This window comes from Geotrypetes seraphini, chromosome 13 (genome assembly GCF_902459505.1).
Source record: "Geotrypetes seraphini chromosome 13, aGeoSer1.1, whole genome shotgun sequence".
NCBI lineage: Eukaryota > Metazoa > Chordata > Amphibia > Gymnophiona > Dermophiidae > Geotrypetes > Geotrypetes seraphini.
In genome coordinates, this window is record NC_047096.1 from 74,449,357 (window position 1) to 74,458,766 (window position 9,410).

Genomic DNA, 9,410 nt, shown 5'->3' on the forward strand with positions numbered 1-9,410 from the left:
TGTAATGCAATTTTTTCCATTCTGTTTTCATATACACACAGTATACACAGCAGATATAAATTCTCAAAACTGACACATTTCAATCACTATATTGAAAATCAAATCATTTTACCTACCGGCGATCCTCTGCAGGCTGCTGCAATTAGCTTTAAAGGTAAGACTGGGGGTCCAGGGGGAAGCCGGAGGACGCTAGAGAGAAGGGGGAAAACATGCAGGCCTTCGGAGAAACGGGCAGTGCTGGCGCTGGACCGCATAGGAAAGTCAGCTGGCAGGCATCTTTCTTCCTCCTCAGTGTGGCGCGGCACACCAGTGCGCTTCGGCACACAGTTTGAGATACCCTGCTATAACCACTCTCTTATCTTAACATTATTAAATATTAAATATTATTATTAAATACTAGCTGATGCCCCGGCGTTGCACGGGTATTTAATTATAGCAATAACACTGTAAATGGATTCAAATAAAGATACTTTATAGTGGTGAATGAAAGTATTTTTTTACAGCTTAATAAAAAGTACAATATTCAAATTATAATGTGAAATATTTGACAAAATGAATACAATACAACTAACGCAAAACGTGATTATAAACAACATTTTTAGTTTCACCTCCTGGCGCAAGAACATATAAATTCTTTGGTGAACCCACCCTTGAGCAAGCAACATAGAGTTGTGGGCCGCGAGACCCCCAGAACATATCACGCCAGGTAGTGAGGGATCTGCATACCAAGTTTCGTTCAAATCGGTCAAGCCGTTTTTGAATTACTGTGAGAATGGCAGCTTTTTACATTTTTTCCATTGACATGAATGGGTGAAATCTGATTTTCTGTTTGTAGCTCCGCCCATGTGTGCAGGTGGGCCGCGAGACCCCCAGAACATATCACCCCAGGTAGTGAGGGATTTGCATACCAAGTTTCGTTCAAATCGGTCAAGCCGTTTTTGAATTACAGTGAGAAAGGCAGCTTTTTACATTTTTTCCATTGACATGAATGGGTGAAATGTGATTTTCTGTTTGTAGCTCCGCCCACGTGTGCAGGTGGGCCGCGAGACCCCCAGAACATATCATCCCAGGTAGTGAGGGATCTGCATACCAAGTTTCGTTCAAATCGGTCAAGCCGTTTTTGCGTGATCGCGGCACATACATACACACATACATACCTCCGATTTTATATATATAGATTGAAATAAGGCCAGGACTGGGCAGACTTGCACGGTCTGTGTCTGTGTATGGCCATTTGGTGGGGGATGGGCTGGGGAGGGCTTCAATGGCTGGGAGGGTGTAGATGGGCTGGAGTAAGTCTTAACAGAGATTTCGGCAGTTGGAACCCAAGCACAGTACCGGGTAAAGCTTTGGATTCTTGCCCAGAAATAGCTAAGAAGAAAAAATTTAAATTGAATCAGGTTGGGCAGACTGGATGGACCATTCGGGTCTTTATCTGCCGTCATCTACTATGTTAACCCTTCCTCCCAGCAACCACTTCCCACTCTAAAAAAAGTAACTTCCACAACTTGATCTAATTCTTATTGTAAGCTACATAGATTCCTTGCAGAGAATTGCAGTATATAAGACACTGTATTGTATTGTATTTATTTATTCATTGTCCTAAACTCAGAACAGGTTACATGAATTTATTCAGACACAAGCATTTTTCTCTGTCCAGGCAGACTCCCAATCTATCTAATGTACTTGGGGCAATGGGGGGTTAAGTGACTTGCCCAGGGTCGCAAGGAGCTGTGTGGGTTTGAACCCACAACTTCAGGGTGGTAAGGTTGTAACTTTAACCATTGCCCCACTCTCTCTAATAAGCAGCATAAAATCTATTTTACTCTTTTGGGACCTTGCCAGATTCTTGTGATCTGTGTTGGTCAACGTAGGGAACAGGAAATCGGGCTTCATGGACCTTCAGTCTGTCCCAATATAGCAACTCTTATGTTCTTATGAGAGCATCTAAGGAAAAGCCCTTGTGCAGCTATATTTTTAGACTGGATTTGGAACAGAGCAATGATTCTGAAACCTGTCCTGGGGACCTCTAGTCGGCTTTCAGGATATCTGCAATGACAATTCATTGCTTTCATGACCCACAAATTTCACCAATGCACATTCTATGTGGATATCCTGAAACTGGGACTGGTTTGGGGAACCACTGTCCTAGATTAACATAGAAGATAATAGAAAAAAATAGACCCATTGGTTCACCAAGTTTGTGTGGTGCAGTGGTTAAAGGTACAGTCTCAGCACCCTGCGATTGGGGGTTCAAACCCCCACTGCTCCTTGTGACTCTGGGCAAGTTGCTTAATTCCTCCCCCCATTGCCCCAGGTACATTAGATAGATTGTGAACCCGCTAGGACAGACAGGAAAAAATGTTTAAGTATCTGAATAAATTAATGTAAACCGTTCTGAACTCCTCTGAGAGAACAGTATAGAAAATTGAATAAATAATGTGAAAAGTTTCAGCCTCTGATAACCAGAGCTGGCATTGTGACCTCATAATGCCTCATTCCACCAATAAGAGCCAACCTCATCAGTGATGTCATAATGGCTTGATTGTCCTATACTTGGCTCACTTTTGCTACATTTTGATTTCTAGAGTGGCGCAGTGGTTAAAGCTACAGACTTAGCACCCTGACGTTGTGGGTTCAAACCCCCACTGCTCCTTGTGATCCTAGGCCAATCACTTAATCCCCCTGTTGCCCCAGGTACATTAGACAGAGTGTGATCCCACTGGGACAGACAGGGAAAAATAAATTCATGTAAACCATTCTGAGCTCCCCTGAGAGAACGGTATAGAAAACGGTATAAATAAATAAATATTGCGAAGAATGTATTTCACAGAATATGACGTCTTCTGCAAGTCAGTACTGAGAGCATTGAGCAGACAACTATGGTTCAAACTCTGCTGCTGCTTCTTGTGATCTTAGACAAGTCACTTAGGGCTGGATTCTGCAACTGGTGCCAGGTGCGGGTCAATCATGTACCAGTGCCGGTTGCAGAATTGCAGCCTTGCATAAAGTAGACGCCAGAAATGTAGGCTAGGGTTTTCACGTGAGCCGCTGTCGATGTTAGCCACACCTACAATAATATTAGGCACGGTAGAGCGCCTCAGTAGATATGATTCCGGTGCCATTTTTGTAGACACCCGGCTCTGCCCCACCTGTTCCACCCCCCCAGCCCCGCCCCTACACAGACTTTGTGTTTCCTTCCCCAACCTTGGGGCCACATCTGGAGGGCTTGTGCGCATGCATAGATGTCAATGTAATGACATAGCATTGCTTGAGGGGGTCCAGAGAAGAGCGACGAAAATGGTAAGAGGAATGGAAAACCTTTCGTATGCCGACAGGCTAGAACAGCTGGGGCTGTTCTCCCTGGAAAAGAGGAGACTTAGAGGAGACATGATACAAACTTTCAAGATCCTGAAAGGCATAGATAAGGTAGACAGGGACAGATTCTTCAGACTGTGGGGAACAACAAGTACAAGGGGGCACTCGGAGAAACTGAAAGGGGATAGGTTTAGAACCAATGCCAGGAAGTTCTTCTTCACCCAGAGAGTGGTGGACACATGGAACGCACTCCCGGAGGTTGTGGTGGGGCAGAAGACACTACAGGGATTCAAAGAAGGTTTGGATAAATTCCTGAAGGAAAAGGGGATTGAGGGATACAGATAGAAGTAAGGATAGGTTTTTTAGGGCAGGGAACACTTGACAGGTCATGGACCTGATGGGCCGCCGCGGGTGCAGACCGCTGGGTGCGATGGACCTCTGGTCTGATCCCGGTGGAGGCAACTTCTTATGTTCTTATGTGTGCATGCGTGTGACATCATTATGTCGACATCCACGCATGCGCAGAGGCCCTCCAAATGAAGCCCCAAGCTCAGGGCCTTCCAAACCCCTTCCAAAACCCTGGAAATCCCTCGGGGAACCCGGACAGTCCTCTAAAAAGAGGACATGTCTGGGCTTACCCAGGTTATCTCTGTCAGTGATTTTCATCATATAGCAAATGGGGGCTGACTTAATGATCTCAATATGGAAGAAAGGCGGGAGAGAAGAGTTATGACAGAGACTTTAAATACCTCTGTGGTATAAAAGCACATGAGGCGAATCTCTTTCAATTGAAAGGAAGCTCTGGAACGGGGGTGGGGGGGGCATAGGATGAAGTTGAAAGGAGATAGGCTTAGGAGGAACCTGAGAAAATATTTCTTCATGGGAAGTGTGGTGGATTTGTGGTTGAGGTAGTGGAAAAGAAGACTGTGGGACAAGTACACAGGATGTCTTAGGGAGAGGAAGGGATAGTAGAAGGCATGGATGGGCCAACTGGATAGACATGATTTTTCTCTGTTTCTATATAAAATCTTTGAGAATGCCCATCCTGTTCAGGGTAAACACATCTCCCTGTGTATCTATCTCTCACTCCACTTCGATTTTGCTGGTATTACCAATCGTACACGTAGTGCCCATCTGTTCTCCTTTCCATCTCTGAAGGGTTGCATCTAGAAGAGGTTCCTAGATAAGACATTATCATTTCAAGCTGGAAAATGGAATAAATGCCTACGTGAGTTTATCTTAAATGCATTTTCTTACCAGACCTTTTGAAAAAACCAAAACAAAACAGTTAAAACGTATCCATCGTTCCATCGTTTAATTTTATTTGAGGTGTGGGAGGTTTGTACATTTCCTAAACAAATTTGTATCTTATTAAAAATTTGGGACCCATATATTCAAAATCTTTCCTCTGGAGCACGAAGCATGATTCTTAATGTTTTATATTGAAGCTTTGGAAACTTTCATTGCATTTCAACACCCAGGAATTTGCGTCACCTTTCATTCTGGGGGAGGGGAGGGAATGGGAGAGATGATAGTAATATGTATGGAAATACTTGAATTGTATATTTGCGCAATTCATTAATTACAATGTTATAATTGAAATAAAAACAATGGGGGGTTAGGAAGGGGGAAAGGGGGAAGGGGAAGAGGGGATGGGAATAGGGGAATGTATAGAGGTATGAAATAGGTAATATGGAAATATATTTTGGAGGAATGATAGAAATATGTATGAAAAATTAGTATTGTGAATATATTTGTAATGAATATCTTATTGTATTATATTATGGTATACTTATTTGATTCCTTCAATAAAAAGTTATAAATTTATAATAAATTTTTAAAAACATATACAATAAATGAAATACAGAGTAACTTAATCATTTTACAATATAGACATTACTTAAAATTCTCAAAAATTCATACTTATTAATACCCTCCCCTCACCCACCAAAACTTTTCCAACCATTTTCCAGTCTTATTTACCTCCCATCCCTCCCCCCCCTGGATGTGCATATTATCTTATGACAAACCATAACTATAGAGATTCTACAAAGGACGTCAAAAAAAAATATTACATATGTTATGGTAAGAGTGGGAGGGAAGGGGTTAAATTTTATGTACTACTGTTAAATATGAAAGAAATTCAAGTGATGCACTTAATTTCAATTGTCAATTTATTGATACACTTGTAAGATGTAAAAATGAATAAAGATTATGAAAAAAAAAGGTATAAATTAAAAACGTACCTCTTTGATAAATTTGTATAATTTCCTATCCTTGTTGATGTATCTCCGAATTGCCTTCTTTAATATTGCTGCTTGTATTCAGTCTCTTTTTGATGTAAACTTCTCTGAACTATTTGTGGTATTGCGGCATATAAAAATAAAGTTATTATTATTGTTATATTTATTTGTTCATTTGAATTTAGCTCATGCCTCTCTCCAGTAGCTTGGGGCAAGTTACATTCTGTACTGTAGATATTTTCCTGTCTCAAGAGGGCTTAAGAATCTCTGTTTGCAGCCTGTTGCCTTTCAAAGTGAATCGGCCTGTTGCCTTTCAAAGTGAATCGGCCTGTTGCCTTTCAAAGTGAATCGGCCTGTTGACTTTCAAAACGGAGGGTTTTGAAAGGCAACAGGCCGATTCACTTCAGATCTTTCCCACTGCATTAGGGTTACTATAAGGCTCCAGAAAAAGGAGGATGGATTGAGACATCTGGGTTTTACTTCCATTGAAAGCAGTGGGAGAAAAACCCGATGTCTCAACCCGCCCTCTCTTTTCTGGAGCCATATGGTAACCCTACACTGCATGCACAGAGATGAAGTTCTGAGCTCTCTACAGAAAAACAGGGCTACATCTCACTGTCTGCAGCGGGGTAATACCAGGATAGGATAAGCCTGTCCCATGCGACATGGAGCTATATGGCCACCCTAATCCCACTAATTTATTGGGTTTGCCATCCTGCTTTTGGTAGGAGAAGCAGAATCACAAACAGGGCAGGATTAACCAATAGGCCAAGTAGGCACGTGCCTAGGGCCCAAAATGGTCAGGGGGGCCCGATGAAGGAGGGCATCAACATTGTTTTTTCCAAACGGCGATGGGCCTCTCCAGCATCGATTGGCAATGCGGGCCCCCCTGATCGGCAATGCGGCCCCCCCATCGACGGAAAGTAAGACAAGCAAGCAACGCGGGTAAGAAAGGCAACAGGAACTGTAATTTTGCAAGCGGTGTTGCATGCCCAAAGCTTCCCTCTGACGCAGCTTCCTGTTTCCACCTGGGCGCATTGTGGGGTGGGACAGGGCAGGGGGGCCCAATGCACTTGTGTGCCTAGGAGCCCTCAACAAATTAATCCTGCCCTGATCACAAAGCTTAAAATTCAGCTTCCTCAAACCTAGTCATTTCAGACCATTTGGGAAAACTTTCCAGTTCAGTCCCTGCTCTTCTACCACTGCCAGACAAGGGCATTGCCTATCAGGAAAGCCTGATAAGAAAATACTGTGTTTTGCATAATCTTGTTGTAATAAACAAGCTTGACCTGAGGTGTCCAAACAGCAGCTGTTTGCACAGCTAACATAAGCTCTTCTTGTTAGTGTGCTTTATAGATTTTCCAATGTGTTTTTAAGACAAGCTGCTTCTTCCAAACTAGGTGTTCGCAACCCAATCCCCAGGACATACCCAGTCAGTTTTCAGGATATCCATGTTGAATATGCATGAGATAAATTTGCACGCAGTACCCCCATTGTATACAAATCTTCTTCTTCTTAGGTGCCATCGACGGTGACGGGTCTTAAGCGCGCGAGACGGACGTGCGCCGACAATTCAGCGCAGGACTTCATCGTGCCGAAGAAAAACCTTCTTTTAAAGGGCTCCGATGGGGGTGTGTGGGGGGATACCCCTCCACTCTATTTAATAGGGATCTTGCTGGTGTTGGGGGTGGGGTGGGGGTGTAACCCCCCACATTATACTGAAAACTTAACTTTTTCCCTAAAAAATAGAGAAAAAGTTAAGTTTACAGTATGTGGGGTTACAACCCCCCCAACGCCAGCGCGATCACTATTAAGTAGAGTGGGGGGGGGTCCCCACCAAGACCCCCCATCGGAGCCCTTTAAAAGAAGGTTTTTCATCGGCGCGATGAAGTCCTGCGCTGAATTGTCGGCGCTCGTTTGTCTTAAGACTATGAACCCCATCGACTCATGCTTGAGTCCTAGCGACTTGACGAATTTCAGATCTAAAAAGAAACTGGTTTTGTGCCAGTCCGATAAGGTCCTCCAGCATCATCCCCATGGTTGTTTTCAACGTGTCCAGCCATCTGATTACAGGTCGCCCTCTTCGCCTGGTTACTTCGATCTTTCCAAACATGATGTCCTTCTCCATTAATCTATCTCATGCATATTCATGGCCAGTATCCTGAAAACCTAACTAGGTGTGTTCTGAGGACTGGATTGAGAACCCCTGCTCTAAACATAGAACTTTATAGACTTTTTAATCACCTTTCCCCTTTATATATATATATATTTCTTAAGTTATTTATATACTGCCTATCAATGGAGGTTGTCTTAAGTATTTTTCCCTATCTGTCCTGGCAGGCTCACAATCTATCTAATGTACCCAGGGAAATGGAGAATCACAAGGAACATTATGGGGCTTGAACCCACAACCTCAAGGTGCTGAGGCTGTAGCTCTAACCCAGGGGTGGGCAATTCTGCCTCGAGGGCCGGAATCCAGTCGGGTTTTAAGGATTTCCCCAATGAATATGCATTGAAAGCAGTGCATGCAAGTAGATCTCATGCATATTCATTGAGGAAATCTTGAAAACCCGACTGGATTCCGGCCCTCGAGGACTGGAGTCGCCCACCCCTGCTCTAACCACTAGTCCAATCCTTCTTATATACCAGGGGTCTCAAAGTTCCTCCTTGAGGGCCGCAATCCAGTCAGGTTTTCAGGATTTCCCCAATGAATATGCTTGAAAGCAGTGCATGCAAGTAGATCTCATGCATATTCATTGAGGAAATCTTGAAAACCCGACTGGATTCCGGCCCTTGAGGACTGGAGTCGCCCACCCCTGCTCTAACCACTAGTCCAATCCTTCTTATATACCAGGGGTCTCAAAGTTCCTCCTTGAGGGCCGCAATCCAGTCAGGTTTTCAGGATTTCCCCAATGAATATGCTTGAAAGCAGTGCATGCAAGTAGATCTCATGCATATTCATTGAGGAAATCTTGAAAACCCGACTGGATTCCGGCCCTCGAGGACTGGAGTCGCCCACCCCTGCTCTAACCACTAGTCCAATCCTTCTTATATACCAGGGGTCTCAAAGTTCCTCCTTGAAGGCCGCAATCCAGTCGGGTTTTCAAGATTTCCTCATAGAATATGCATTAGACCTATTTGCATGCACTGATTTCAATGCATATTCATTGGGGAAATCCTGAAAACCTGCCTGGATTGCGGCCCTCAAGGAGGGACTTTGAGATCCCTGCTACATACCCAACCTCAGACAGGATGCTGCATGCATTCTCATCATCTAGAGCAGTGGTTCCTAACCCTGTCCTGGAGGACCACCAGGCCAATCGGGTTTTCAGGATAGCCCTAATGAATATGCATGGAGCAGATTTGCATACCTCTCACTTCCATTATAAGCAAATCTCTCTCATGCATATTCATTAGGGCTATCCTGAAAAAAATGACTGGCCTAGTGGTCCTCCAGGACAGGGTTGTGAACCACTGCTCTAGAGCACGAAGTATGATTTTTAATATTTTACACTGAAGCTTTGGAAACATTCATTGCTTTCCAACACCTGGTAATTTGTGTCACCTTCCATTCCAGGGAAGGGGAGGGGAGGGAATAGGGGGAATGATTGTAATATGTTTGGAAATATTTGAATTGTATATTTGTTTAATTCATTCAATAAAATGTTATAATTGGTAATGAAAGGAATAGGGGAGGGAAAGGAAGGGGGAAGGGGAAGGGAATAGGGGGGGTGCAGAGAGGAATTAAATAGGTCATATGGAAATATATTCTGGAGGAATGATAGAAATACGTATGGAAATATTATAATTGTAAATCTAATTGTAATGAATATATCCTTGTATTATTTT